General features: G+C 22.4%; 1 long non-coding RNA gene across 1 annotated transcript; it reads left to right on the top strand.

Annotated features, from left to right (window-relative positions):
* Positions 1-6,257: 6,257 nt before the first annotated feature.
* On the top strand, positions 6,258-6,806 carry LOC137805991 (uncharacterized). The gene is made up of 2 exons (XR_011080290.1): positions 6,258-6,358; positions 6,505-6,806. It is a non-coding gene; the product is annotated as an uncharacterized lncRNA (long non-coding RNA).

Genomic DNA, 6,806 nt, shown 5'->3' with positions numbered 1-6,806 from the left:
CGAGTTTCAAAAACTTCTAAAAACAGAAAATTTGAGAATGTTAGAAAAACAACATTTAACTTGACATGCAAGAATGGTCGGATGTGGATTTAACTGATATTGTTACTGTAAAAACAAAATAAACTCAGCTTTGAAACAAAGAAAAATAGATTTAAGATTTTAAAACTAAGAATTTTAATTAGCGTATTTATTTATACTTAAATTTTAATTATGAAAAAATTAAATAAAAATATGTATAGATTTCAGTAATCCAAATTCTAAACATGATTGTATATTAATTTCAACATTATAAAATAACTAATAAATTAAAATGCATAAATCTAAGTTAGGATATACTTATACCATATATATTTTTGAATAAAATATCATAATAAACTAAATATTATTACAACAAATTTAACAAGCTCAAAATTAGAGTGGCAAAATGGTCAACTCAATCTGTTTTATCCGGACACGTCACTAGCCTCTTTCGTTAAAAATAGATTGAGTCATTTGGCTTGTCAAGATTATACATATTGAAATTAGCAATTAGTCTCGTCATAAGGTGGGTTGGTGAGCCACCATTTTTTAATTTTTTTATTTATAATTATTTATTTATTTGCAATGAAAATTATAATAAAAAACATTAAAATTGAATCAAATTTTAATATTATGATCAAAGAAAGTTTAATGGGTAACAAAGTAAAGTAAATATAATAATTTAATGAATAAAATTATGTATAAAAAAATTAATGTAAATAAAATTTTATATAAAATATTGACTTTAATTTAAAAATATATAAAATTATTTTAAAAATATAAAAAAAAAATTAAGAAGAGAAACTAAAACCTGTCCCACTTTACCGTTCTTAGTCAATTTTGAGATGAAGTTAAAATAAATGAAAATGGAATATGGATTAGTTTAGAAAAAGAATTGAATTAATATTTTGTTGAAATTTGAAAGCGTGAGAAGTGGAGAATATTTATGGATTATTATGGTTGGAACAGTGACAGTTGCTTTTATTGTTCAACTTTGTTTTCTTCAACTGTTATGTTAGGTCATCACCACATCTAACTCACCTACTTTTATCTCTTATTTCACCATTTTTCCCTTTATTCACAAATAATTCAATTTTATCTGGATTTTATATTTTTTTCTTTTTACTTTAAAATTAATATAGAGGTGATTTTCTATTACTAAAATAAAAAGCCTTCTTTTTCTAAAAGTATGAAATAATTTTAATGGATTATTGTTTAAAATATTTAATAATTTTTTAAACATGTGAAAATCAAATAATCCATTATTTTTTAAGATAGTTGATTACATTATCGATTATTTCTCAATCTAATTAGTTATTATATTACAAAAAAAATAAGTAATTCATAATTATGGTTATTGGAAAGAACGTGGTGATATTTTTATAATTCAAAATAATTTTTAAACAACGGATATTAAGGAATTGCAGTCATTTGACTTTAAATTATAATTATTAATTATTTAAATTATTAAAAAAATCATCATCACATGACCTTTTGATAACGGTTATTAACAAATTATTATAGGTCTTTTAATTTTTTTTTTCTACCATGTTCTTTTCATTATCTTTTTTTTTATAGTTCATTGTATTGTTGTATTCATCATCTCTTTAGTATAATTGTTTATTTTAAATTATTAAAATACTAATGTCAAAAGTACGATAAGTGTAAAAATAATTAATTTTTTACCCGTATAAGACGCTGCGATTTCTTATCTTAAATTTTTCCTAATTCAATTCATTCCTAAATAAAGTTTATAATTGGATAAAAGTCCCTGAATTGATCTTAAATAGTAAATTATTTCCTAAATAGTTTACATTAATTATGAATTGATCATCAATTAATTTTATTAACTACAACCTAGTCCCTGTATATCTTTAAAATGTATGGTTTAGTCTGAGTATTTTTTTTAATATTTAGAATTAAGTTCCTAGTTAATTAATTATGTTGATTTTTTGTGACATTCTAAAATCTTGATGTAAATTAATTATTTACAACTAGTAGGTTGATATTATCCTTGGTTTAATATTTTAATTTGTATAAATTTAATTATTTTGTATAGATATAAATTAAATAACTTTAGTATCAGTTAGAATTAAATTATTTTGTGTAAACTTTAAACATCATAATGTATGGACTAAATGTTCCTGTGAGAAAACGTATTAATAGAGATTCATAATTTAGTTTTCAAATATTTTATTATTGTCAATCATTTTAGTGTAATGGGTTAATTATTACAACTTAAGCATTATTTGACATTATTTTAAGTTTTTTCGCTATTTTTCAATTTCATCAATAATTTTTTTATTAAATCTATCACTAATTATTTCTATCTCAAATCTTTTTTAACCTCTCCCAACATAGTTTTAAATTTCTGAAAATGGTAGAAAATAATACATTTTAAAAATTTAGTTCTAAAAAAGATTATTGTGTTCCAGAAATAAAAATCTGAAAAAAAAATCAAAATCTCATTTCAGATAAAAAAAAACGATAATACAAAAATTTGTTTTGAAAAAAAAAACACAAAATATATCCCATTTTATTCAAGGGCATTTTCGTCTTTCGTCTTTTTAAACTAAAATTGGGTTGCAGAAAGTAATTGCCAAACACATGTAATATACAAGAAAGAATTGAGCCCAGCCCAATTTCCCTTCCAATTTTCGGCCCAACCAAGATAGAGAAGAGAATAACATTTTTTACTTTTCATTGACTTCACTAATTATATTGAAAATTAACTAGAGGATTTGTTTTATCTTCTCCCCTCTCTCTTCCATTTTGAGATTATTAGATCAATTAAAACGATCTTTCTACCTTATTTATTTTATTAAAATGATTTTTTACTTTATTTATTTTATCTTTTAGTATCCCATTTTTCTCATAAATTTAATGTCCAAACTCCCCACCTTTTCTATGATAATGTCTCGTCATTAAGATGTAAACAAATTATAAAATAACAAAAATAAAATATCATTATGCTTTATCATTAAGATGTAAACAAATTATAAAATATGCAAATGTTTTTACTATACAATATATATTCTTACTTTTACATTTAATAAACATTTACATGCTCAGACAATATGTACAAAATTTTAAATTAATATCGTACTTCACAAATATTTATATGTTTATTTTATATTATATGGGATGTTATAAAGACTTCATAGGTCCAACCAAGTATAACATGTAATGCATACATGAAAAATATTTAATGCATCTATTACGCCGAAGTTGCTCAGATGCAAGAAAAATTTTCAAGTGAGTCTGAAGCTAACTAAATGGTTAAAAAAACTGTAACGTTTTTTTTCTTTAATGTTTATATAAAGCTATCTTTCGAAAAAAGAAAAATATAATAGTTTAAATTGCAAAAGTGCAAGATCATTGTCAACATATTTTTAAACCGGAAACAATGTTGTAAGAACTTTGTCGTGTTCATATAGCGAACTAGTAGAGACGACTTACTAAACGTCTTAAGACATCGTCCCTCACCCCAAACAATCTCTTTATCTTAGGTTAGGAGTGACCTATTTAAATAATCTCCGTGGGAGTGATTTGTTAAAAGGATATTATTATTAATCAAGATTGAAAATTTTTAAAATAATGGTTAAAGGAGGTGTTTGAGATGAGCGTCGAAGTATTTTTACAAATACGAGAATAACTTGATAGAAAATATTCAATCGGATAAATTGTTTTTTTTTTTATAGGAACCACTTCAAATATCAGGTGTCCCAAACCAAACAAAATGAGAGAGACAAAAAAAATTTTGCCACTAAAAAAATCGTACAAACCCGTACAATACCCAAAACAAACTCGTACAAATTCAAAACAAACCCGTACAAACTCAAAACAAACGCAATACAAACTCAACCAAAACAAGGGGCAAAAAGAACAACAACCCTTAACCAACAACCATCGAAATAGAGTCAGAAAAGGAGAAGCAAGCAGAGCGTAGTTACCCATGACCAAACCTTCGATTGAGCCTAAGTGAAGATTTCAGAATGATCCACACACTTCCCAGTACAGAGTTAAATGACTTTATAACGTAGATTGCAAGGAGTGAGCATAATAATATCAATGTAAAGAGCTTCAAACCATAATAAAAAATAAGATTATCTTAGGCAAAGCTTTTTCGTTGCAACAAAATGTAACAGGAATAAGTTGCTTCAATGCAGGAACTGTTCATCAACTTAACTAATTTAATTCCACTCAAGATAAGAGTGATAAAGTAAAACTTCTCCAATAATGAAGTTCTTTACGGGTTGAATTAGAATAAAAATCAGTTGAGAATTTGCGATTTTCTAGCATTGGAATTTTTTTAAAAAACACATAATTGTTCAGAATAAATTTGTGAATATTCTTCTCAATTCATCTGATTAACTAAATCTTCGTTTGTAAAAATAAAAACTTTCAATCAGAGGGTCTTCAAAACTTTATTTATTAATGACTTTATTATTTTTAAAACTATTTTTATCATATCATTTGTCAAAATAAAACAATTAATAAATATTATAATAGAAAAACATATGAAATAACATAAATGATATAAATATAAATAATTAAAGAAAATTAATATATAATTAAAAATAAATTAAATAGTTTAAATATAATTAAATAAAATGGATCAATGTTTAAATGAGGACAAATTAAAATATATAAAAAATCACTAATTTAAAAACAACAAAATTTTGAAACGAGTTGAATTAAATACATAAAGTATTTCTCAAAGTTCTTCTCATAATACTACCATTTTTATCACACATGTAATTAAGATGCAACAAAATTTCTTAGCAAAAAAAAAAAACTACAACCAGGAAACATAGACGCTTTCTACATTTTTATTATATTATTTTATTTTAGTGAGTTCAAATTTAATATTTATATTCCTTTTAATTTTATATATTCATTTAAATAAAAAAACTATGTAATATTATTTTCTATATTTCGCATATAATTTATAATTTGACTAAAACAGTGTTAAAGAAATAATATAGATTATATATATACGTGAAAAAGGAAGAAAAAAAAAATTTTATTATTGAATAGTGATTTATGTAATTATTTTAAATGGAAGGGTAATTTACTTCCACAATTGTTTTTCCTTTTTCTTTATTGTTATATATGTAATGTACTGGTAGTTTTAAGATTCAAAATATTAAAATTTTAAAATATAATTAAAAATAAAATAAGAGCATAAAATATATACGAAATTAAGTTTTTACGAAATGAATATATTTCTATATAGTACAACTACATGATTCTTCTTTTCTCTGATAAATTTCTACATACATTATGAAAAACACAGCACGAAAGTAAATATTTAAAATATGTTGATATAATAAACAATTATCTTGTGGAGCATTAAACATATTATTTAATATTATTTGAAAGTCAATTTTACTTCTAGATAAAATTTAATTATATATTAAATAAGTATAACATAATCAATATTTTCAATATAAAAAATAAATATTCATTAACTGGTAATGTTTAAAACTGCATTTATTAAATACAATAAAGGAATAAGTATAGAAATTAAAGTTAGATACATCATTATTAGAAAAAAAATTAAAAACATATGCATAGATTAATTTACTTCTAAATAATTATTTTTCTAAACATTTGAAAAAAAATAGTATAAAAATATCATTAAATAAATACTCATTTTATACATAAAAAAATAATTAATTATTATATTAACTAAAACTAAATATTATTTTATAGAGAACAAAATAATTATTAGTATTTAATATAGTTTTTATTATTATAAAAAATTATAAACTAGTTTCTAATCTTATATGTAATTAACTATCACTTTTAAGTACTAATTATTTAGACTGTAGAGTTGATAGCCAAATTATTCGTAATTGATCAGATACCAAATTAAAAATTAGTTTAAATTCTTTATTAATAATATTAATAAATTTTTTAATTTTTAAAATAGTATCTTATTTAGTAAATATAATAATTAGTTATCTTTTTTCTCTAAAATATTTTTTTAATTTTTAAATTAGTATTTTATTTAGTAAATATAGTAATTAGTTATTTTTTTTCTCTAAAATTAATTTTTATTTAATAATTTTGTTATAATGAAAACAAATGTCTATTAATATAATATAAATAACTTGATAATGATAAAAAAAATAAAGAAAAGTCAAAGAAAAAGTAAATATATAAACTATCAACAAATATAGAAAAATTAAAGGATTACAAACCCTAGAGAAAAACACATATATATGTGAGGTAAGGAGTGTACTATTCCAAAATAAAAATAATAAAATTAAGAGAAAGAAGATGAAGATGTCTTTGGTTTTGCTCCTTTTAATTGCTGTCTCCATTGAGATTGGTATGTGATTTAAGGTTTTGAAGTTGATTTTTGGTTAAAAACAAATTTGTCATGTTCTAACATTCAATAAATTATTATTTTGTTTTATTTTTGAATGGTGTTAATGGAACTTTTCTCATATTTATTATGTATGTTTTGTGAAACAGGAAAAGAAACACCATTTTCAATGGTAGAAGGAAAAGTGTGTGAAGTGAAATTGTATGACCATTGTGAAAGTGATAATTGTTTGGTTGATTGTCCCAAGAAATATGGAGCAGGAGCAAGTGCTCATTGCAGTGATGATAAAGAGAGTGCATGCATATGTGTTTATCCATGTTAACCTCTTTTTCACCTTTTTTTTCTTTTTCTCTATCATTAAGGTTATCAAAATAAATTTCTCCAAAATCACTTTATGTTATTCATTGTGTTCTATCAACAAAGGTTAATGATTATATCTATTCATGTTCCA

The sequence above is a fragment of the Phaseolus vulgaris genome, chromosome 3, assembly GCF_000499845.2.
Source record: "Phaseolus vulgaris cultivar G19833 chromosome 3, P. vulgaris v2.0, whole genome shotgun sequence".
Lineage (NCBI taxonomy): Eukaryota > Viridiplantae > Streptophyta > Magnoliopsida > Fabales > Fabaceae > Phaseolus > Phaseolus vulgaris.
This window is presented reverse-complemented; position numbering and strand designations above follow the sequence as displayed.